Genomic DNA, 24,774 nt, shown 5'->3' with positions numbered 1-24,774 from the left:
GGATTTGAAATAGCTCAAGTGGAATTCCATCACCTCCACTATCTTTGTTCATAGTGATGCTTCCTAAGGCCCACTTGATTTCACATTCCAGGATGTCTAGCTCTAGGTGAGTTATCACACCATTGTACATTTGTCTTAGTATCTCCTAAAATAACTAAGACACTGTGATAATATCACCCTTATGGAACAATGTGTGTGTGCTGTGCTCAGTTGCTCAGTCATGTCTGACTCTTTGCAACACCATGGACTGTAGCCCGCCAGGCTCCTCAGATCATGGAACTTTTCAGGCAAGAATACCGAAGAGGGTTGCCATTTCCTACTCCAGAGTATCTTCCTGACTCAGGGATCGAACCTGCACCTCTTGTGACGCTGGCATTAACAGGCAGAATTTTTATCACTAGCACCACCTGGGAAGCCCCTTATGGCATACTAACATGTTTCAATTTGTAGAGCCTTTAGTGAAAACTGACATAAGTGAAGGGATTGAGACATAAGTAAAAGGATTGAGCAGATGGGTATTCATAGGACCTAGCACTGCTCCAATATAGTCCAAAAAGTTGAAAATTTCCAAAGGGGCAAAACTTCTGAGATTCAGTTTTGTCATTTAAAAAATGGAGGTGAACCATCTATGATGTTACTTTTCCTACCTGTGTGACTCAAAAATGAGATATGTGCAGAAAAGCACTTAATTGAAAGTGCTACATGAACTTATGTATGGTGTATCAGGCTGAATGCAGGTAATCACTGTTTATGAATGTGATAAAAAAACAAATTTGAATAGAATAAAAAATTAGAATTTTAGGTTTTAAAATTTTCAACCAGGGGTCCTCTAAAGTAATAATAGAACAGAAAACAAAGGTAAAAGCTGAGAAAGCCAAGAACAGCCAAGAAGCGCTATGTGTAGACACAGCACGTCTACGTGTGCTGGTTGCTACCTATGGGATACCGACCAAATCAAAAACTTCTACATTGACCCAATTTCTTATTTCAGTTCGCTAACTTGTTGCCATCTATAGCATTCCTGTTATAAAAGATAAGCATTAATTTTAGTATTTTTATTATCTCTATAAATTATTTTACAGCACATAAGCCTTCCCTCACATCCCTTTTTATTGGAAAAAATTTTTTTAATGATATTAAGAAGTAAACTGTTCCAAGACATAAACTTCCAAGTTGAAAAACTAGGTTCTGCCCAGGTCAATCCAATGCAAAAATATGTTCACTTTAACTATTGTACAATGCCTCTCACTAAATGAACAAAACTGAAAGTGTCCTGGATAAACTTGCATCTTCTTTGTAAAATGCAAATAACCCTGCAAAAGGATTACTGGGTCACACATTGGTATCATTTAGGAAACGAGCAATTCTGAAACATGGCTGAGTTCTCAGTTCTAATAAGAAAACAAAATGTAATTGAAATGGAGAGACATGAAAAGGACACAGTTTAGAGCACAAAAGTCTTCAGAGGATTGCAAACACCAACCTTGGTAGGTTTTTACTAAGAATATTTATGGTCTTATGAGATTTCTAAAAGAGAAGTACACTACCAGTGAACAAGGAATACAGAAAGGAAGAAGGGCAATATCAAAACAAACAGTAAAGGGGCCAACCTTTCCACCTTTTCCTAAGTTCATAAACAAATGTTTACATATGTTATTACTTTCTTTCATTTGCTGATACTGTAGTGCTTATATAAACAATGCACCTTAAACTATTATATTTGTTTTAATTGATTTATTTAATATTATAATGTTCGTCGCTTTAAACCGTAAGTGTTCTCTTTCCTAAAGCCTTGCTCAAAATCAGGTGGGAGATCAAGAAATTAGGAAAGCGAACACTTATGATTTAAGACAATGAACATAATAGCATTAAACACTATGAAGAAGCTGACAGAAGCTGACACTTATTTGTGTGACGAAAAATGTTGTGTGAAAATTCAAACAAGTACCATCATACAAAATTTGGGAGAAGAGCATATTTTAAAAGCAGAGATGATTTGCAATTGTAATTCCTTGTAGATCATATTATTAGAGAATATTACAAATGAGAATATGTTATTGTAAGAACACGTTATTCTGGCTTGGAGTCAAAATTCATAAGTTGTAGTATTTGTCAAAAATATAGAACTCGCTCTGAAGCACTGGCGTTCAGCTTTAATTTTTGTTGATGATAGTTTGCAGGATTATAGTCATGATTCTAAGTGAATTTTCTTCTGCTTTTGAAAGATATTTGAAAAATGGCAGAAGTCTGGCTGTTAGTTCAGATAAAAGATTTTTAAGCCTTAATATTAGTCATCCAAAAAGGTAAAGTATGAAAAAGAAAAGGAAAAAATAGAAAGATGTAAACAATTTATTAATATAGATTTCCAATACAGTGTCTTCTGAAAAAAAGATAACGGTGCTTATACTTTCACTGCATAGAACGGAATGAATTCTTCATGGTGAATGTTGATTTATTTAATACTACAATGTTCATTGTCTTAAATCGTTAAGTGTTCTATTTCCTAAAATCTTGCTCAAAAACAAGTGAACAATGATTTAAGACATCATAATATTAAATACTTGTTATTTAGTTACTTGTTATTAAAATAGTATTAACATAACATGTTATTAACATTATAGTATTAAACACTTTTTACATGGTGCTGTTATTACGTTCATTTTTAATGTATGTCTTCCTTGCTAGACTGTGATGGTAGTTATAATTCCAGTGCCTAGATTGGTACATGATACATAATTCCAATAAATTCTGTCAAAACAAATTGCTAAACTTAACAACTAGTATTTGTCTAAAACAATATAAATTACAATGTGCTTTCCATTTTTTAAATTACACTATGTAATCTATTTTCTTTGGCAGTGAAAACAGAATGTGCATTGAGAAAAGATAAACTATAATCAATAAAATTATGTGTATCCTCAAAACAAGAAAAATATTTAAATTCTGTCAATTTATTATTTTCTAGGTACTACTGGGGTTCATTAGTATTTCTGAAAAGAGAGATGTCTATGAACATTATCTTATTTAACTTGATTTAAATCCTATGGATAAACATTTATATTCATCAAGAACAAATCGGAAGAAATATATTTAATGGCTAACATTTATATAGCAATTACAATTTTTAGATACTGCCCTAAATGCTTTTTATGGATCACCCGTTTTTATGCTCACCAACACCATAACAATTACAACAATAAAAGAAATGGAGTAGTTACTGTAATAATACCAATTTACAGAGTATGAAACTAAGGCATCAAACAGAAGGTCATTCAAGGTTTCAAGGATTTACTGTGAGTTAGATTTTAACATAGGTGAGGTTCTCAGATTCCAGAGCCCATGCTCTTAGTAACAGCCATGAACAGAAAGGAATTCTGTGACTTTTCAAGCCTCCATGTCCATAATATAAACAAGATTTATTTTTTAATTTTTGATACCATCTGAAATTCATCAAAAATGTTAGTGAATTGACAGGAAACAATTATTTTAAAGGTTCACACAACATATAGATAATGATGAAAACTATATTTATTGAAATGCAGTGATGTGTGCCATAAATTTATCAAGAGAGCAAAATCTACATTGCTCACGTATAGACATATATAGAGTTCAGTTCAGTTCAGTCATTCAGGTGCGTCTGACTCGGCAACATCATCGACTGCAGCACGCCAGGCTTCCCTGTCCATCACCAGCACCCGAAGCCTGCTCAAACTCATGTTCGTTGAGTCACTGATGGCGTCCAACCTTCTCATCTTCCATCGTCCCTTCTCCTCTACCTTCAATCTTTCCCAGCATCAGAGTTTTCAAATGCGTCAGTTCTTCACATCCAGTGGCCAAAGTATTAAAGTTTCAGCTTTAACATCAGTCCTTCCAATGAATATTCAGGACTGATTTCCTTTAGGATGAACTGGTTCAATCTCTTTGCAGTCCAAGGGACTGTCAAGAGTCTTCTCCAATATTACAGTGCAAAAGAATCAATTCTTTGGCGCTCAGCTTTCTTTATAATCCAACTGTCATATTCATACATGACTACTGGAACCGGTGTCTGGGTCAGCCTTGTGAACCGGGCTGAGTCATTTTATTTTTCTGGGTTTTAATTTCTTTTTCTGAAGAATGAAAGTCATTTCAAAGTCCTATCAAATTTAACCAATCTATGATTCAAAACAAGCAAACACCTTTTAATCACATATACATGCTAATGAATAAATTTGTTGCTCATAAACATATATGAGAATGTTAGCAAGGATGGATGATGGCAAATAATGTAGATTGTATATACTGCCACGAAAATTCTCAAAAGCTCCTAAGATGAATTAGCCAAGGTAGCTTATATGCTAAAGAATCTGCCTGCAATGTGGGAAGACACAGGTTCAATTCCTGGGTTGGGAAGATCCCCTGGAGAAGGAAATGGCAACCCACTTCAGTATTCTTGCCTGGAGAATTCCTTGGAGATAGGAGCCTGGCTGGCCCCAGTCCATGGAGTCACAAAGAATCAGACACGAATGTGCAACTAACACATACACACACACACACAAACCACAAGCAGAGATCTTTCTGGATAAACTATTTTAATCAAAAATTTATTGGAAGAGAGAAAATAAACATGGCCAATTATGAAATCAAAAGAAAAACATACACAAATTTTTGGAGGGGGTCCTAAATTTTATTCAGGAACTCATAAAAATATTCCAGATAACTGAGTTTTAATTCTCATATTCCTCCTCTTCTTCATCATAATTAATCAAAAAGTAATGCAATTCATAACTTTGTTATTAACAACTATGCAGAACCAAAAGGCACCTTGGAAGTTACAGTGAACTTGCTTTCCTTTTTTCTATTGTTATAATACCTCCACCAAGATTCCCAGCTTTTCCATTCACTTTGATTCTCTCCTGAAGAAACTGCTCAAAATTGGCAGCATCCATGCTTCCATCTTCTATAAGATGGGTACAGTCAAGAATAAACTTCAAGACCTGCTTTCTGCTTCACCACAGGCTTTTTCACAGGCACCATGGTGGCAGAGGATGGCAGAAAGCATATATGTTTTAAGAAAAATGTAAATTGTTACTCTTTCTTTGGCCTTTTCTCCCTATTTTCCCATACACTTCAAGAAGTATGGCTTAAAACTTAAAACTCTTTCAACCAGCAAAGAACTTCAAAGCAGTCTGGAAAGTCTTAAATAAAACTACTGCAATTAACATTAATTTTTAAAATTCAGTATTTTCACTAAGTAAAGCTTGTGAAAAGGCAGAACAAAACTTACAGCTAAAAACATGTGTCTATATTGCTATTTATAATCACATTAATGACTTAGTGGGGCACTTCCCTTATAGCTTAGTTGGTAAAGAATCTGCCTGCAATGCAGGAGACCTGGTTCGATTCCTAGGCCAGGAAGATCACCTGGTGAAGGAATAGGCTACCCACTCCAGTATTCTTGGGCTTCCCTTGTGGCTCAGCTGGTAAAGAATCTCCCTGCAATGTGGGAGACCTGGGTTCAATCCCGGAGTTGGGAAAATCCCCCGGAGAAGGGAAAGGCTACCCATGCCAGTATTCTGGCTTGGAGAATTCCACGGACTCCATGGGGTTGCAAAGAATCACACATGACTGAGTGACTTTCACTCTCTAAAGACTTAGTGAGTCAAAAGAAGAAGTCACTGGAGTTGTAACCACCTTATCTTAATTGCACCTTCTTCCTTCTGAGTTCAGAGTTGTTTTGGAGCCTCCTTGGTGCCTCAGATGGTAAAGAATCTATCTGCTTGCAATGCAGAAGACCTGGGTTTGATCCCCAAGTTGGTAAGGTCCCCTTGGACATGGGAATGGCTACCTACTCCAGTATTCTTGCAGAATTCCATAGACAGAGGAGCCTGGCAGGCTACAGTACATGGGGTTGCAAAGAGCTGGACATGACTGAGCCACTAATACTTTCTTTTACTTTTTTATATTGAGCATTTTTCAGAACAATTTTTAAAGTAACGGGCTAGGAGTATACGACTGACTCCCAAATATGAATTTGCATCAGAGTCATCTGGAAAGTTTTTTTTTTTTTTTAAAGACAGATCTTCAAGGCCTAATCCAGTCCTACTGAATCAGAATCTTTAGGTTCAGATGAAGATAGGATATGTGTATTTGGTGAAAACGTATTTATTTGCAACACACTGATATAATAACTAAGATGTGGTAAGAATTTCTCCAAGGCTCTTTAAAACTAGGTTTTCCTTATTACATATTTGTTAGGTCATCATCATATTTCCTCTTAATTCTCTAATACAGTTTTCCTTTGATCTGTGAAAATATTCATAATAGCCACTATGAAATGTTTATCTCCTAAATCTAACGTATAGGGCCACATCAGAGGTAGTAGTTTCTATTGAATGTTTTCTCTCCGCAGTATGGGTCAACTTCCCTGTTTCTCCTGTCTTGTAAATTTCGTTGGGTTTTTTGAAAACTAAACATTTTAAATAATATACTGTTCATTTCAGTTCAATTCAGTCACTCAGTCATGTCCGACTCTTTGTGACCCCATGAATCACAGCACGCCAGGCCTCCCTGTCCATCACCAAGTCCCTGAGTTCACTCAGACTCACGTCCATCGAGTCAGTGATGCCATCCAGCCATCTCATCCTTTGTCGTCCTCTTCTCCTCCTGCCCCCAATCCCTCCCAGCATCAAAGCCTTTTCCAGTGAGTCAACTCTTCGCATGAGGTGGACAAAGTACTGGAGTTTCAACTTTAGCATTGTTCCCTCCAAAGAAATCCCAGGGCTGATCTCCTTCAGAATGGACTGGGTGGATCTCCTTACAGTCCAAGGGACTCTCAAGAGTCTTCTCCAACACCACACTTCAAAAGCAGTGATTCTTCGGCTCTCAGTCTTCTTCACAGTCCAACTCTCACATCCATAAATGACTACTGGAAAAACATAGCCTTGACTAGACAGACCTTAGTCCGCAAAGTAATGTCTCTGCTTTTGAATATGCTGTCTAGGTTGGTCATAACTTTTCTTCCAAGGAGTAAGTGTCTTTTAATTTCATGGCTGCAGTCACCATCTGCAGTGATTCTGGAGTTCCCAAAAATAAAGTCTGACACTGTTTCCACTGTTTCCCCATCTATTTCCTATGAAGTGATGGGACCGGATGCCATGATCTTTGTTTTCTGAATGTTGAGCTTTAAGCCAACTTTTTCACTCTCCTCTTTCACTTTCATCAAGAGGCTTTTTAGTTCCTCTTCACTTTCTGCCATAAGGGTGGAGTCATCGGCATATCTGAGGTTATTGATATTTCTCCCGGCAATCTTGATTCCAGCTTGGGCTTCTTCCAGTCCAGCATTTCTCATGATGTACTCTGCATATAAGTTAAATAAGCAGGGTGACAATATACAGCCTTAATGTACTCCTTTTCCTATTTGGTACCAGTCTGTTGTTCCATGTCCGGTTCTAACTGTTGCTTCCTGACCTGCATACAGAGTTCTCAAGAGGCAGGTTAGGTGGTCTGGTATTCCCATCTCTCTCAGAATTTTCCACAGATTATTGTGATCCACATAGTCAAAGGCTTTGGCATAGTCAATGAAGCAGAAATAGATGTTTTTCTGGAACCCTCTTGCTTTTTCCATGATTCAGCAGATGCTGGCAATTTGATCTCTCATTCCTCTGCCTTTTCTAAACCAGCCTGACCATCAGGGAGTTCACGGTTCACGTATTGCTGAAGCCTGGCTTGGAGAATTTTGAGCATTACTTTACTAGCATGTGAGATGAGTGCAATTGTGTGGTAGTTAGAGCATTCTTTTGCATTTCCTTTCTTTGGGATTGGAATGAGAACTGAACCTTTTCCAGTCCTGTGGCCACTGCTGAGTCTTCTGAATTTGCTGGCATACTGAGTGCAGCACTTTCACAGCATCATCTTTCGGGATTTGAAATACCTCAAGTGGAATTCCATCACCTCCACTAGCTTTGTTCGTAGTGATGCTTTCTAAGGCCCACTTGACTTCACATCCCAGGATGTCTGGCTCTAGATAAGTGATCATACCGTCGTGATTATCTAGGTCGTGAAGATCTTTTTTGTACAGTTCTTCTGTGTATTCTTGCCACCTCTTCTTAATATCTTCTGCTTCTGTTAGCAATTCTAAATTTCTTTCCCCTGAGAACTGATGTTGTTAATGCTATTTTTCTTTTAGCGTTCTGATTGAATTTAATCTGCTGTCTTCTCCTGTCTTCCCAGTGACTCAGCAGTAAAGACCCACCTGCCAATGCAGGAAACAGGGATTTGATCCCCTTCAATCTCCAAGTTGGAAGATATTCTGGAGGAGGGCATGGCAACCCACTACAGTTTTCTTGCCTGGAGAATCCCATGGTGGGCTATAGTCCATAAAGTAGCAAAGAGTTGGACATGACTGAAGTGACTGAGCACACACGCATACACACTTCTCCTGTAGCTAGAACGTGCTATGTCTATGCTCATTGTTGTTATTGTTATCATTGTTATTTTAACTTATTCTTATTTTCTAGCCTGAGTTCCTATGGATTACACCTATCCCTGCATAGCTTAGTGATCAGACAATGATTGAGCAAAGACTTCCACACATAATCGATGAACCCATAATAAGGTCGCCACCCTCTGATGATTGTTCTGTGTGTTAGGGAGAGTGTTCAAAGTTCAAGCGGTTTTCAAGTCAGCCTTGGTTCTTTCCTTTCTGCAACATCCCCTCACATCTCCTCTGCTATGTGTATAGCTTTCCAGTCAGTCAAGAATGCACAGAAAATGTTTGGCTCTTTCATTTCCATGGTTTCCTGGTTATGCTTCAGACTGACCCTCTGTTTCCCCAATGGGGACCCCAACCTCAGGTTAGCAGAGCTAGGGGGTTTCCCTGTTTTCCACAGTGTTTACTACTTTTACTCCTAGGCATGGGTTTCCACCCTCTACTCTAATCTAGCCAACTCTTCCAGGCAGTTCGGTCATAGATTTTCAAGACCCACCTTGCTCCGATGAAACTAATCACAATGAGGTAGCCAAAGAACATGGCAGGGGGTGGGAGGGGGAAGGGGTGTAAGGACAGCCCAAGGCTAGAAGGCTTTAAACTTCAACTGTGGGTACTGCAAGTTCCATCAGCTTTTCATAAAGAAGTCCTTCCTGATTTCTTATTTGGCTCTGGTTAATTTCTAAAGCCCTAAAATGCAGTTGTTGACAATTTTGTTCAGTTTTATACTTGTCTGCAGGAAGAGGAACTGCTACTCTCTTCATCCCATCATCACTAGAAGTCCCTTTAAGGACTTTACAAATATTTACTGACTACAAATCCTCAAAACAACCAAACGAGATAGGTATTATTATTACTATTTTACAAAGGAGCAAATTGTGGCACCGAAAAATCATGTTTTCCAAAATCATACTTCAATGAAATCAAGGTTTGAAACCCCAGTACTTCAGCTCCCAAAATTTATGTTCTTCAATGTAATTTTAATGAGCGTCCAAATGATAATGGCAATCAGCAGCAAGCCTGGGGCCCACCATTGGAAAGAACATAGTTAGGATGTGCTGTGTGCCTCTAGTCCTAGCGCAAGAAGGGCAACAAAGGAAACAGTTCTCTGATGGTCAAGTAGTCAGCAAATTTGCTTAATCAACATCAACAGCATAAAGAAACGTCCAAATTAAAGCTCTTTAATCACACTATGACATTTATTCTAAGCTGTATCTCAATCTATTTCTATTTCAACAAAGAAAAAAGTAAGCATCCCAGCAAACAAAATACAATCCAATCCATCTTACAATTCTGACAATTGAAGAAAAAACTTATGGGAGGCCCTGTGAACAAAAAATCAATATTGCTGCTCTGTGCTGTGCAAATGTGAACAATGGCAAGTAGTTGTACTTGGAGTAAAATAAACTGTTTTGCTCTATTTTCTCTACTATAAACAAATGATTTTGAAAAGACAGTTTCCCCTCCCCCAAGCTATAAAATGTCAAGCAATAACTCTCTGCGCTTTAGGCCAGTGATTGGAATAAATACCTCCTAGCAACAGGTGCAGTGACTTAGGAGTTACATTCCGGGGTAACTCCTAATAAACAGATGTACTGCTATGAGATGGGAATTTGTAAGACCAGAATTGGAATTCTAACACTGGATTTCACATCATTTATGAGCATTTTTATACGAAAAATGTTACTCTGGCAATAAATAGTATGTTGTGATAAGCTTGGACTTCAAGCTCTTGATTAGGAACATTTTGCTTTTCTAACATTGTCTCCATCAGTCTGGTCTTTGGACATTTCTGTAAAATCATACATTTCGTCAAAAGATTTCTTATTAAGCTATAAAACCGAAACTTCAACTTTGCTGGTTTTACTTTGAACTAAACCCTGTCATGGATGCTCCTTCCCATGGCAGCTAGGGTCCCTCGTTCAGTTCCGACTTTGTGATCCCATGGACTGTAGCACGCCAGGACTCCCTGTCCACCACCAACTCCCAGAGTTTACCCAAACTCATGTCCATTGAGTAGGTGATGCCATCCAACTATCTTATTCTCTGTTGTCCCCTTCTCCACCCACCTTCAATCATTCCCTGTAAGCACCACTTATTTGATTATCAGGGTCCTCTATGGGACTGAGGCTATGACTTCAAGCCCTACAGAAATTAACGTGGACCACAGTCTATTACCAGTATTGCCATACGAAATCCTTGATTATTCTGTTTACATATGTTAATGAGTTTCATTCCTAAAACAGAAATAAGAAACATACTTGATGAAGAGGGTAAATGATTTCTACCAGGCCAAACTCTAGTTTAGAAGCTTCCAGAAAACTTATTTCCATTTCACTTTAATTTGGTGAAAAGAGAATGTTGAACGTAAACCTACAAGGTAAATTATTTCACTTTGCTCAACTTTTTCATTTATCACTGCATATTAATGAGATTATTATAAGTATACTTTAAAAATAAAGGATTTGTAATAAAACCTGCCTTTATATGAAAATCTTTCAAATTGCCAACATCCGCTAGATCATCGAGAAAGCAAGATAGTTCTGGAAAAAAAAATCTACTTCTGCTTTATTGACGATGCCAGAGCCTTTGTGTGGATCACAAAAAACTGCAGAAAATTCTTAAAGACATGGGAATACCAGACCACCTGACCTGCTTCTTGAGAAATCTGTGTGCAGGTCAGAAGCAACAGTTAGAACTGGGCATGGAACAACAGACTTGTTCCCAATCGGGAAAGGAGTATGTCAAGGTGGTATATTGTCACCCTGTGTATTTACTTACATGCAGAGTACATCATGCCAAATGCCAGGCTGGATGAAGCACAAGCTGGAATCACGATTGCCGGGAAAAATATCAATAACTTCAGATATGCAGGTGACACCACACTTAAGGCAGGAATCAAAGAAGAACTAAAGAGCCTTTTGATGAAAGTGAAAGAGGAGACTGAAAAAGTTGGCTTAAAGCTCTACATTCAGAAAACTAAGATCATGGCATCCGGTTCCATCACTTCATGGCAAATAGATGGGGAAACAGTGGAAAGAGTGACAGACTATCTTTTTGGGCTCCAAAATCACTGCAGAGGGTGACAGCAGCCATGAAATTAAAAGACACTTGCTCTTGGGAAAAAAAGCTTTGACCAATCTAGACAGCTTATTAAAAAGCAGAGACATTCCTTTACCGACAAAGGTCAGTCTAGTCAAAGCTATGGTTTTTCCAGTAGTCATGTATGCATCTGAGATCTGGACTATAAAGAAAGCTGAGCACCGAAGAATTGATGCTTTTGAACTGTGGTGCTGGAGAAGACTCTCGAGATTCCCTTGGATAGCAAGGAGATCCAATCAGTCAAGCTTAAAGGAATCAGTCCTGGATATTCCCTGGAAGGACTGATGCTGAAGCTGAAGCTGCAATAATTTGGCCCCCTGATGTGGAGTACTGACTCACTAGAAAAGACCCTGATGCTGGGAAAGTTGAAGGCAGGAGGACAATGGAATGACAGAGAATGAGACGGTTGGATGGCATCACCGACTCAATGGCCATGAGTTTGAGCAGGCTTCGGGAGTTGGTGATGGACAGGGAAGTCTGGCATGCTGCAGTCCTAGGGGTCACAAAGAGTCGGACACGACTAAGTGACTAAACTGAACTGAACTGAATCTTTGTATACTAAAGGCAGTATGTTAAAAACTCATTCCATGTAAGTTCGCATAATGTCACTCTATTGTTTTACTCTGTTAGTTCAATTTAACAAATCACTTTTATCAATCAAACCCTAAAATAACTGATGCTGTGAAAGTGCTGCACTCAATATGCCAGCAAATTTGGAAAACTCAGCAGTGGCCACAGGACTGGAAAAGGTCAGTTTTCATTCCAATCCCAAAGAAAGGAAATGCAAAAGAATGCTCTAACTACCACACAATTGCACTCATCTCACATGCTAGTAAAGTAATGCTCAAAATTCTCCAAGCCAGGCTTCGGCAGTACATGAACCGTGAGCTCCCTGATGTTCAAGCTGGTTTTAGAAAAGGCAGAGGAATGAGAGATCAAATTGCCAGCATCTGCTGGATCATGGAAAAAGCAAGAGAGTTCCAGAAAAACATCTATTTCTGCTTTGTTGACTATGCCAAAGCCTTTGACTCTGTGGATCACAATAAACTGTGGAAAATTCTGAAAGAGATGGGCATACCAGACCACCTAACCTGCCTCTTGAGAAATCTGTATGCAGGTCAGGAAGCAACAGATAGAACTGGACATGGAACAACAGACTGGTTCCAAATAGGAAAAGGAGTACATCAAGGCTGTATATTGTCACCCTGCCTATTTAACTTATATGCAGAGTACATCATGAGAAATGCTGGACTGGAAGAAGCCCAAGCTGGAATCAAGATTGCCGGGAGAAATATCAATAACCTCAGATATGCAGATGACACCACCCTTATGGCAGAAAGTGAAGAGCAGCTAAAAAGCCTCTTGATGAAAGTGAAAGAGCAGACTGAAAAAGTTGGCTTAAAGCTCAACATTCAGAAAAAATCATGGCATCCGGTCCCATCACTTCATAGGAAATAGATGGGGAAACAGTGGAAACAGTTTCAGACTTTATTTTTAGGGGCTCCTATCGTTTTTCCCGTGGTCATGTATGGATGTGAGAGTTGGACTGTGAAGAATTGAGTGCCGAATTGTGAAGAGCTGAGTGCCGAAGAATTGATGCTTTTGAACTGTGGTGTTGGAGAAGACTCTTGAGAGTCCCTTGGACTGCAAGGAGATCCAACCAGTCCATTCTGAAGGAGATCAGCCCTGGGATTTCTTTGGAAGGAATGATGCTAAAGCTGAAACTCCAGTACTTTGGCCACCTCATATGAAGAGTTGACTCATTGGAAAAGACTCTGATGCTGGGAGGGATTGGGGACAGGAGGAGAAGGGGACGACCGAGGATGAGATGGCTGGATGGCATCACTGACTTGATGGACGTGAGTCTGAGTGAACTCTGGGAGATGGTGATGGACAGGGAGGCCTGATGTGCTGCAATTCATGGGGTCGCAAAGAGTCGGACACGACTGGGTGACTGAACTGAACTGAACTGTGTTCATTAAGATATAGTTCTTTAACCTGTTACTATTATGTGAAGAGTCTAAACCATAATTTTTGTAGAATTTAAAACAATAACAAAAACTACTTTCACCTCTGAACTTGTCTTCATGCCAAGAATAGAGAAGATAAAGTAATGCAATGTCTTTTTCGGCATCCTGGCCTTGTAAATGTTGCAGTTTGTGTGTTAATAAACTTAGCATGAAACACTAACCCTTATAAATATTTAAATTTCTTATAAAACAAAGTGTTCATAATATTTAAGATCATGAAACCACAAAACTGGGCTTCCCGGGTGGCTGAGACAGTAAAGAATCTCCCTGCAATTCAGGAGACCTGGGTTCAATTCCTGGGTGGGGAAGATTCCCTCCACTCCAGTATTCTTTGATGGGAAATCCCATGGGTAGATGAGCCTGGTGAGCTACAGTTCAACAGGTCGCAGAGTCAGACATGACTGAGCAACTTTCACTCATTCAACCACAAAATAGTCAACTCACTATATATAAGCGATATGACTTCTTGTGTTGTTCTGGCTTCCAATTGTTTTGGATATATTTTAAATTATGAGGTACTTTGAACAAGGATTTTTTAAGATGAATGTTTACAGTTTCAAGTAAGACGAATTTATACACAAAATAGTAAGATTTACATAGGAATACACAAACATTCCTAATAAATATATGATAAAAAGTAACGTACAATTAACTCCAATTACATAAGTAGCAAGAAAAAAACTTTGTGTGATTTGCTAAAATAACAATATTCTGGACACTGTGGATACTCAAAAGGAAAAAATATACTGTCAGATGCTATCAGTTTCTAGGTTCAAATATGACTACTCCAGAAAAGGCTTCCAATATTTTAAGGAGAAAGTATGCATTATAAGTCTTTCAAAACATTTGAACATTAAATTCCTTATTAGAAAGAAATCGATCTCTCCCACTTAAAAACTTGTAAATTATCCAGCACTGATTAATAATTCACAAGTGCTATTAATACATAGCAATTTAAAAGTTATAAAATACTATCAGTTTAATACTGAACTTTAAAAGAAAAATCCCTTATAAGTAGGTCTAATAAGAATAATATATGCTATAGATAGATGCTTTTAATAGTCTCAGCATACATTGATAGCTACAACTTCTGGAAAGTTCATAAACATACAATACTTTCATTCTGATCTACTTTGAAATACTAGTAAATATGTATTAAGCCTCAATATTATCTTTACCACCTAGGGCCTAAGCACTCTGCACAGGATGTTCTAGTCATTTTTCTCTTAGGAAACAATTATTCTCCAAAATCCAGTTCAAGGATTCCTAAACAATAGGGAACCTGAGCTCAGGTTTAGGTCATCTGTTTTCTTTCTTCCAATAAATATTTATGAACACCTAGTCTGTGCCTAAGCACTCTTACAAACACTTGGGATACAAAAGTAAAGAAAATGACAATGATCCCTGTGTCTGGGCAGCTTCCATACAGAGTGAGTTCTCCTTTAGGAGTTATATATTTGGTTCGCCATTACAATGCCAAGCCTAAAAGAGTCAGCTTACAGTGGTCTCTTTATAGTGGATATAAAATAAAGACATGTTAAACAATTAAATAGGTGTAGGAATGAAATGAGGGAGTGAAAAATTATGAGCTCCGCTGTCAGAGCAGTCAACATGTTCTTTACTTTCATTCCTCTCCTATTAAACTCTGAGCTGATGAATAGAAAAAAGTGAAGCCTATTTATTTTTGTATCCTTAGTTTCCAAAACAGTGCATGGCACATAATACTCAACTTTTGCTTAATTTTATTTTATGCATTATTTTATTCATAATTTTAAAAAAATTAAACATACTTTAATTTCTTGTACAGTTTAATATGTCAAGTGTACCAAAGAATATAAAATGAAGATGTTTTTACAGAGGGGGAGAAAACACAAAAACCACAATTGTGTCTTTTTATATATGTTTAAGTTCCTAGTTTGGAAGTTTAAGCTAAGTACATTATCAGAAAATGTTTTATTTAAAAATCCAGATGTCAAGAAATAAATATATATATATACATGTAACTAAGATGACATCCTCACCAGAGTCTCCAAATTATGGGACTCAACTATGAAATGCACCCTTACATGACTGACCACCTGCTAGAGTTCAAAATCACCCAAGAGTTGTGGTCACTAGTCATGTAAAATCATCAAAGAAACCAGAAGAACAACTTTACTACTCCCCCTTTTCTTCCCTTAGTAAACAATGTTCACATTTATTATCTTTATAACTACTAGTTAAATTCAGTTTAACATTAAAAAGTTACTATAAGAAATGCAATTTCTCAAATAGAATGACTAGAACTATCAAATCAAAATTCGTAAGTAATTCTGTATAAATTATTCACTGACAACAGCAAAAAAACTAGAGAATAATCACAGAAAGTAAGAAAATAACAATTTTTATCATCTCTTTTGATCTAACTTATTTCTACTTTCACATTGATTATTTACTAAAAGTTTTCTAACAGTTCTATTATTTTTTGTTACCCTTCCTATTATCAGAAATTCCTTTAGCTTGCCTCACCCCAGCCAACTTCAGAATATACATTCTTAAAAGCACTTAAACAAAGCAAACATATGAGTCTTGTTCCTTCTTCCAGTGACTCACCCCAAGCCAACCAGCTAAAGGACTCTATTCCTTTCCTGTCACTGTATTAGTCTGATGAATATAACTACCAAGGGGTGAAGACCTTATTTAAAGTATTCCCCAGGAAGTTCTCCCATATCAGAGAATCAAAAATCAGATTTTAAATCTTTTTGTTAATATCTTCTATTTAAACATAAACAATACTTAAAAGCTCCCTCCAACAAAAAACTATTAACCGTAATTTCATTTTTGAAAAGGTACACTTTAGTTGAATCACAAGAAGGACAACAATGTGTATAAGACTTTCTTGTCAACCAACTTTTATTTGGTAACAATAAACTCTAAAGCTATGAAGAAGTTCCCAGTGTTACAACTGGCTTCCTCACTAAAGGCATCTATAACGGGGGCAATTAATACCAATTCTGAGTTAACTACACTGAAACTGTACTGAAACCACCCACTCATCTCTCTCAGGGATTCAAAGGTAATCACATTCACTACTGCTGACTCAAACGTATTCTAGAAGGGAAAAGCATTGTATCTCTACAAACATTCCTATGAGGTATTTATTTCTCACTTCATGTAGGAAAGATAACACAGCCTGAAACTAGTCTGAACTCTTATCTTGACTTTTTCACAAATTGTTAGCCACACTAACACTTTGATCACTACAAAAAAAAAGTGTCAAGCATTCAACCTTTTCCTCACTGAAGAAGGGAGAAATTTTGTGTCTTTCTTCTAACATGCCATAAAACTCTTTCCCTAAAACCTAATTTATTTAATAAAAAGAAACCTCATGAGATCAAAGTTGAGTTATTTAATTTCCTCCCCTTTCCCCAAAACAATGCTTAAAATTTTATTATGAATTATATTGCAGGGCTTCCCTGGTTGGTACAGAATCCACCTGCCAACGCAGGGGACCCAGGTTGCATCTCAGGTCTGCCTGAGATGTGTGCTCAGTCACTTCCGTTCAGTTCAGTCCAGTCCTCAGTCGTGTCCGACTCTTTGCAACCCCATGAATCACAGCACGCCAGGCCTCCCTGTCCATCACCAACTCCTGGAGTTCACTCAGACTCACGTCCATGGAGTCAGCGATGCCATCCAGCCATCTCATCCCCTGTCGTTCCCTTCCCCTCCTGCCCCCAATCCCTCCCAGCATCAGAGTCTTTTCCAGTGAGTCAACTCTTCCCATGCGGTGGCCGAAGTACTGGAGCTTCAGCTTTAGCATCATTCCTTCCAAAGAAATCCCAGGGCTGATCTCCTTCAGAATGGATTGGTTGGATCTCCTTGCAGTCCAAGGGACTCTCAAGAGTCTTCTCCAACACCACAGTTCAAAAACATCAATTCTTTGGCGTTCAGCTTTCTTCACAGTCCAACTCTCACATCCATACATGACCACAGGAAAAACCATAGCCTTGACTAGACGGACCTTTCTCAGCAAAGTAATGTCTCTGCTTTTGAATATGCTATCTAGGTTGGTCATAACTTTTCTTCCCAGGAGTAAGCGTCTTTTAATTTCATGGCTGCAGTCACTATCTGCAGTGATTTTAGAGCCCAAAAAAATAAAGTCACTTCAGCCATGTCCAGCTCACTTTATGACTCTATGGACTGTAGCCTGCCAGGCTTCTCTGTCCATGGAATTCTCCAAACAAGAATATTGGAGTGGGTTGCCATGTCTTCCTGCAGGGGATCTTCTTGACCCAGGATCGAACTCATGTTGCCTTCATCTCCTGCACTGCAGGTAGTCTCTACTGCTGAGTGAGCCTGAAAATATCTCAAATGACAAAATGCCAAGAGGCAATGAAGCCCATGCTCCAGGGAAGCAACCACAATGAGAAGCCCTTGAAACACAATGAAGAGTAGCCCTTGCTCGCTGCAATTAGAGAAAGCCTGCACACAGCAATGAAGACCCAGGGCAGACAAAAAAAAAAAAAAAAAAAATCTTCCATGTCTTTAAAAATAAATACATAAATAAGTTACAGTACATATATGGAACTTCTTAAACCCCAAACTAGACAGTTACTACTAACAGTTATAAACAAAAGCTATATTTTATCTCATGAACAAGTTGTAAAGTTAAATTTATAAAACATATACAGAGCAACTGGAATAACTAACCAAGTTTACAGAAGATATATAGAACAAAAATTTTTTAAAACGTTAATCCAGTGAACATTGTAGTAGTGTGCCATTTTATTTTTCAGTACTCCTGGACCAGTTAAAAGCTGAAACCAAATCTAGTCCTCAGCCCATTTTGTGAACTTCATCTGAAAATGCAAACTCAAATAACCAAAACCACTTCCAAATGGGAATCAGCATTTCTGAAGTTATCGTTTACTAACATCTTTGGCACCTCCACCTAAACACATTTATTGCTCAGTCATTCATTCACGTGTATTTGTGTTGTCAGCATGGTCTAATTTCTCCACCAGACTATTCTTCTGATACGAGCCACAGAAACTAACAATTCTCAAAGCAAAAAAAAAAAAAAAAGCAAAGAAGAAATGAAATTCTCAAGTTGGAGTCAACTCCACCACTTCCACAAACCACACAAAGCCCACGCAGCGATACAATTTATCTCTGACAAAGAGACAACTTCCACAAGTATTCTACTCTGCTACTCTTAGTGAAAACAGAAACCACTTCCCAAAATGAAGGTATGAAGCTTATCATATAATTCCTTAATTGACAATATAATGACTTTGATTTCATGTTGGTTTCGGTGTTACTATTTACACTGTGATGTTAAGGTCTGTTCAATTTTTAACGGAAAGATGAGGTTTTAACGAACACACTCAAACTATTCTCAAATCTGTGTCACCAGAGCAGTCAGGGAGGGAGGAGGGGATGGGAAGAATAAATTTAAACTGACATCGTACAGTGAAAATGCTGCCTTAAAAAACAAATACTACTACTTTTCTGCAGTTAAAATTGTATCTTTTCTTGTATTTAACTGCCAAGCTGAACATAAAGAGAACAAGAAAAAGCACGGTAGCAGATCCAACTGCGTATAGACCCTGCCCATACATACACAGCCTGGTGTAATCTTTCTCACTTGTGACCTGTATGAACCAATTGCACAGAGGCAATACAGCAGTTCCAACTTCTGTATTCAGACATTTTAATGAATTAAAAGGAATTGTAGGTGGAAAAGGCTCTTAGGAATCCTGTTTCAGTCCATATTGCTGTGACACAGTATATTATTCTAATGTCCTTTCTCTGGTAGTTTAAATGTTACCTTCAAAACTTCAAATACTTTTAAATTTCACCCTTATGAAGCTGAATATTACCAGATAAAAAAAAGCTCCCTTACTATTAAAAAAAATAAAAAGAAGAAAGGCTTGATAAAGGTCCTAGAAACAAGCACTTCTTATCAGAAAATGAGAGCAAGTTTGGGTGAATCTGATTTATAATGACAATAGGCATGCTTTAGAAAATTACAACTCCCAAGATAAACTGTCTAAACAAATAACACAAGGTTTAAATACTTTATATAAGAAGTGCTTACAAATCATGAGAATCAATTTAAAAGCAGGTGAAAGAAAACAAAGGAAAATGAAATAAACATAAGTAACAAATAAACATATACAATGCTCAATTTAATTGGTAAGAACAAGGAGGCAAAAAATTAAAATCTGATGAAATCTTCTATCAAATTACCAAAGATCTATTTGTTTGAGTATTGTAAAACACATAGCCTCATGTATTTCTGAGATTACAAACTGATACAATCTTTCCGAAAACAGTCTCATGGAATTTCTTTTGCGAAAAATACATTCTGAAAGGAACGCAAAATTTGACACTGATTTGGATAAAATGATGCTCATAACAATGAAAAGTTAGGCAAACTAAGGAATCAAAATAGTAAAATGGCTCAAAAGTACATTGATAAAATAGAATGATGCAATCCTAATAAACAATTTTATAATTAACAAGTGATAATAAATACTACAAATAATAATTTAATAAACAATATTTACTGATTTGGGAATGTGTTCTCAGAGAATTATGCAAAATAATATACACATAAATATTTAGGAACAAAAAGAAACCTAGGAAGCAGACATCCTTTTTTGGGATAAGGATGACCAACTATTCAAGACCAACTGGGCTCAGCTGTCAAGGAGGTGATGAAAACTGAGCAACAAACCAGAAGTGCCAAGAAGCAGAACTTGGGTTAAAGTGAATGGGTGAACAAAATGGCACTGTGCCAAGTAGGATAATGAAAATCCTGGTCCCCTTCTGAAAATATACCATCTCTCACCCTGAGAATTAAAGTGTTTCCAAGACCTTTCTTGTTCTTAGCTACCAGACTTTGTACACCAGATCCCTATACAGACAAGGCGGTTTTTTCCAAAGACTGGATATGTCCCTGCTCCTTACATCATAATTACCTCACTGCACCAGATATACATTTTTCTTCAGTGGTCTGTGCCCAAACATATTGATTCAATAAGGAAAGAAGTAATTTGCTAAAGCAAGGCCCGCCTCCTATAGATTACATGAGTTTTTCCTACTCCCCACCCCTTCCAATTCATAATGACCCTCTTGTTTATTTCAAATTTCCCCAACCCAATCTAGGCTTCTTCCCAGTACATACCCTGGATGCCACTTTGTTATTGTTCATGTTAACCCTTACATGCGGAAAGGTGAGTGAGTGATCTATTTTTATGTAATTAATGTATATAATTTTTAATGTAATTTATGTGTATAAAAGAAAGAAGAAAATGATACCTGTGGCACCAAGACATAAAAGTCCAGTAATTTATTTTTTCATACAATTTATTAAAATGTACAGTTAACCTACTTGCATATAGAACTGACTCAATAATTTATTCATAATCTAAAAACACAGTTTGTGTATGACTGCTTTTGTAAGTTTCTGCATACAGAATTTTCTACTGCATGTATGTTAATCTTCCAGGCTTCTCTCTTATTTAAGGGCTCAAAATCTCCCTTCGCTTAAAGCTCTCCTCAGAAGAAGACACAGCATACAATTATCATGAAACTAACAAAAAATCAGGGACAGAATGATAGTTTTGAACTTACAAAAATTATGTGCACAAGACTCTCCAAGTCATCTTAACAAATGTTTATCGGTTTTTCAAAGAGAGGTAAGGTATTCACAAAGGAAAAGAGAGCAGTAAAGGAAGGTTCCCTGGCTATCGTAGTGCCCTGCATGTACCATTCTTCTACTCTGAGTACTCCTGAAAAGACAAACAGTAAGAGCCAGCACATCCAGATTCCTCAGGATGCTGCAAGAATGCAGAGACAAAGAACCACTCCTGCCCTTTAGTGAGAGGCTCTTTCCATCTCCCTGGTGATGTGGACTTCTGACATCCAGTGTCTGCTCTGCTCTGCAACAGTATTCTATAAGCTTGTCAATCACAATCACTTGTAGAAAAGGATCCACTTACATCGCATAAGCTGACTAATTGCTTCCTTCCTGTACGCTTTAAAGCCTAGTTTTTGGCTCCACGTATATCTTGTCTTAATATTCCAGAAAGAGATTTATTTCTAGGAACTTTTTAACTATATTCGATTATGTGTATGTACACAGTTTAGCACAGAACATCTAGATTTGAACCTAGCTCCTGTTTACTAGATGTGTGATATTGCTCAGAAGTAAAAATCTGTACTTCAGATTTCCTTCTCTATAAAATTGGGATAATAATTCCTAAAGGAAATCAAACTGATTATTCACTGGAAGGACTGATGCTGAAGCTGAAGCTCTAATACTTTGGCCACCTAATGCGAAGAGCCAACTTACTAGAAAAGACCCCGATTCTAGGAAAAACGGAGAGAAGGAGAAGAAGCGGGCGAGAGAGGATGAGATGATTGGATGACATCACTGACTCAATGGACATGAGTTTGAGCAAATTCCATGAGACAGTGAAGTACAGGGAAGCCTGGCGTGCTGCAGTCCATGGGGGTCACCAAGAGCCGGACATGACTGAGTGACTGAATAACAAGAAACAGTTCTACATCTCATAGGGTTTTGTGAGGATTAAATAAGTAACTATATGTAAAGTATTCAAAAGAGTGTATGACAAATATAAAGTACTCAATTCAGTCAACATACTTTCCTTAAAAAGTGGTGCACTTGATACCTGGTATAAGCTCTCAGTTTCATCTCCAGTAAACTAAGGAAACAGCCTAATTGGTTAAATTATACACCAGATAAAACTGAATAACTCATTATATGTAGATAATTTGCAGATTATGAAATCATAATTACAGGTAATGAGAAATAAGGTAGTCCCTGTTGTTTCCATCTGTCTCTCATATACTTTCTTTAACGGCAGAAAGTTCATTTGCCAACTGTGTGTGTGTGTGTGTGTGTGTGTGTGCACGTGCATATGCAAGCACAGTACACTAGCAGATACGTAAGGAAAAGGGGTTATGAGACACAAAGATCTACAATATTCTAGACAATGCACATTATCTCACCGAATTATCAGTATGACTTGGCTGAATCCACAGAATTCTGGCTTTTAGCGAATTCTTACTCATCCTTTTTTAAGAATAGAAACAGGATGAGTTTTCTCTAACCATAGACCTAAGCTATCCCACCTCACTCCCTAAACTATGTCATAATGTTGACAATACATCAATGGACACTCTCTGCACTATCACAAGACTTTACACTTTTCTATTTATGCCTCTCCTTTTAAAACTAAAAATTCCTTGAAGACAGAAATGTATACTTATTCCTGTTTTTATCCCAAGCATCTATCAGAGTATCTGGTTATATTATTAATAATAGTAAGCACTTAGTACACATGTGACCTTCCCTGGTGGCTCAGAAGTTAAAGCGTCTGCCTCCAATGTGGGAGACCCAGGTTCGATCCCTGGGTCAGGAAGATCCCCTAGAGAAGGAAATGGCAACCCACTCCAGTATTCTTGCCTGGAGAATCCCACAGACTGAGGAGCCTGGTGGGCTGCAGTCCACGGGGTTACAAAGAGTCAGACACGACTGAGCGACTTTACTTACTTACTTACACGTCACATTAATTTAATACAGCTCAGAAAATGGAGGTTTTGGGCTATTCATTCAAAGTCAATTTACTACAGAAGCAATGTGAAGACTGGCTGTATTGCTCCTCTAATTAGACCATGGTACATTGTAAAGTAGCGGTTATTTTTGAGCTTTGAGGCCACTTCACATCAGCACCTGGACAGCCAATTTTACCATGGACATCATTGCAATTCTAAGAAGTCCCTCAAAACTTTTCCTAGGCATTTAAAATATACCCATCAGATGCACATTAAAATGAAACATAATAAATTTTTCATAGACTTTCCAGAGGTTACATTAAGCTTGTTTTGTAAACTATATGTTTGAGTATATAATTTTCTTACCTAGTAACATTTTTGTGTGATAACACAAGCCAAAATTTTATTTGGAAATCTGATAAGCAAAATTTCAAAGTCATTCAAAGGTTAGCAACAAAGATTTTAATGATGAAAACTTCATTACATGTAACATTATTATAATTTTTTTCTGCGCATTCAGAAGCCAACATCTTTTATTATCCAAACTAAATGATCAAACACTATTTAAAAAAAAAAAAAAAAAAACCTCTGCAGGATTCAAAAGAAATAGACTAAAAAGGTTCTATATTCTGCTCTATTGCCTTGTTCACCTTTGTTTTCCGTGTCCAGCGCAAAGTCAGCTTGTTGAATAAATTAACCTCTTAATAAAATTTAATTTCATTATGTCTGAGAAACACACTGGCCCACACATCCTTTTGTTAAACGTCTATTGGAAATTTGTATGGATATGCCCTCAGGAAACTGTTAAGAGATCATTCTACATGGGGAACTAAAGATTGTTTCCCTATGTGATACAGCTCACACAGACTGTGATTCCTGGAGCTGGAAAACTATTGCTTATATTTTTAGGTAGGGTTGTCATCTTTCCTAGACCCCTATATCTTAAACTCCTATATTTCACTAACAATTTCATCAAAACCAAAATAATCACATATTACCCACTGTGGCCAAATATTCTTATCATTCACTTTTTCTCATTTGATATGTGTTAAACGTTATATGATCTGCAAGAATGCGAGATACCATGATGTCAAAAATCTAATGCTAGTAACTTCAGTAACAGAAATTGCATAACTAACAGCAACTCCACTACCTTTTTACCTAGAGCCAGACATCCTGGAGTGTGAAGTTAAGTGGGCCTTAGGAAGCATCGCTAGTGGAGGTGATGGAACTCCAGCTGAGCTATTTTAAATCCTAAAAGATGATGCTGTGAAAGTGCTACACTCAATATGCGAGCAAATCTGGAAAACTCAGCAGTGGCCACAGACCTGGAAAGGGTCAGTTTTCATTCCAACCCTCCAAAGAAGGGAAATGCCAAAGAATGTTCAAACTACCACACAATTGTACTTATTTTCATATGCTAGCAAAGTAATGCTAAAAATCCTTCAACACAGGCTTCACCAGTATGCGAACCAAGAACCAATGTTGAAGCTGGATTAAGAAAAGGCAGAAGAACTAGAGATCAAACTGCCAACATCTGCTGGATCATACAAAAAGCAAGAGAACTCCAGAAAAACATCCACTTTAGCTTCATTAACTATGCTAAAGCCT

General features: G+C 37.6%; 1 protein-coding gene and 1 pseudogene across 34 annotated transcripts in view; both read right to left on the bottom strand.

The window, feature by feature from the left end:
* The window catches only part of ADGRL2 (adhesion G protein-coupled receptor L2), a 205,810-nt gene that overhangs the window by 91,483 nt on the left and 89,553 nt on the right, over positions 1-24,774 (bottom strand). The gene's annotated exons all lie outside the window — the stretch shown is intronic.
* Positions 4,642-5,098, bottom strand: LOC138443455 (large ribosomal subunit protein eL22 pseudogene; annotated as a pseudogene).

This window comes from Ovis canadensis, chromosome 1 (genome assembly GCF_042477335.2).
Source record: "Ovis canadensis isolate MfBH-ARS-UI-01 breed Bighorn chromosome 1, ARS-UI_OviCan_v2, whole genome shotgun sequence".
NCBI lineage: Eukaryota > Metazoa > Chordata > Mammalia > Artiodactyla > Bovidae > Ovis > Ovis canadensis.
This window is presented reverse-complemented; position numbering and strand designations above follow the sequence as displayed.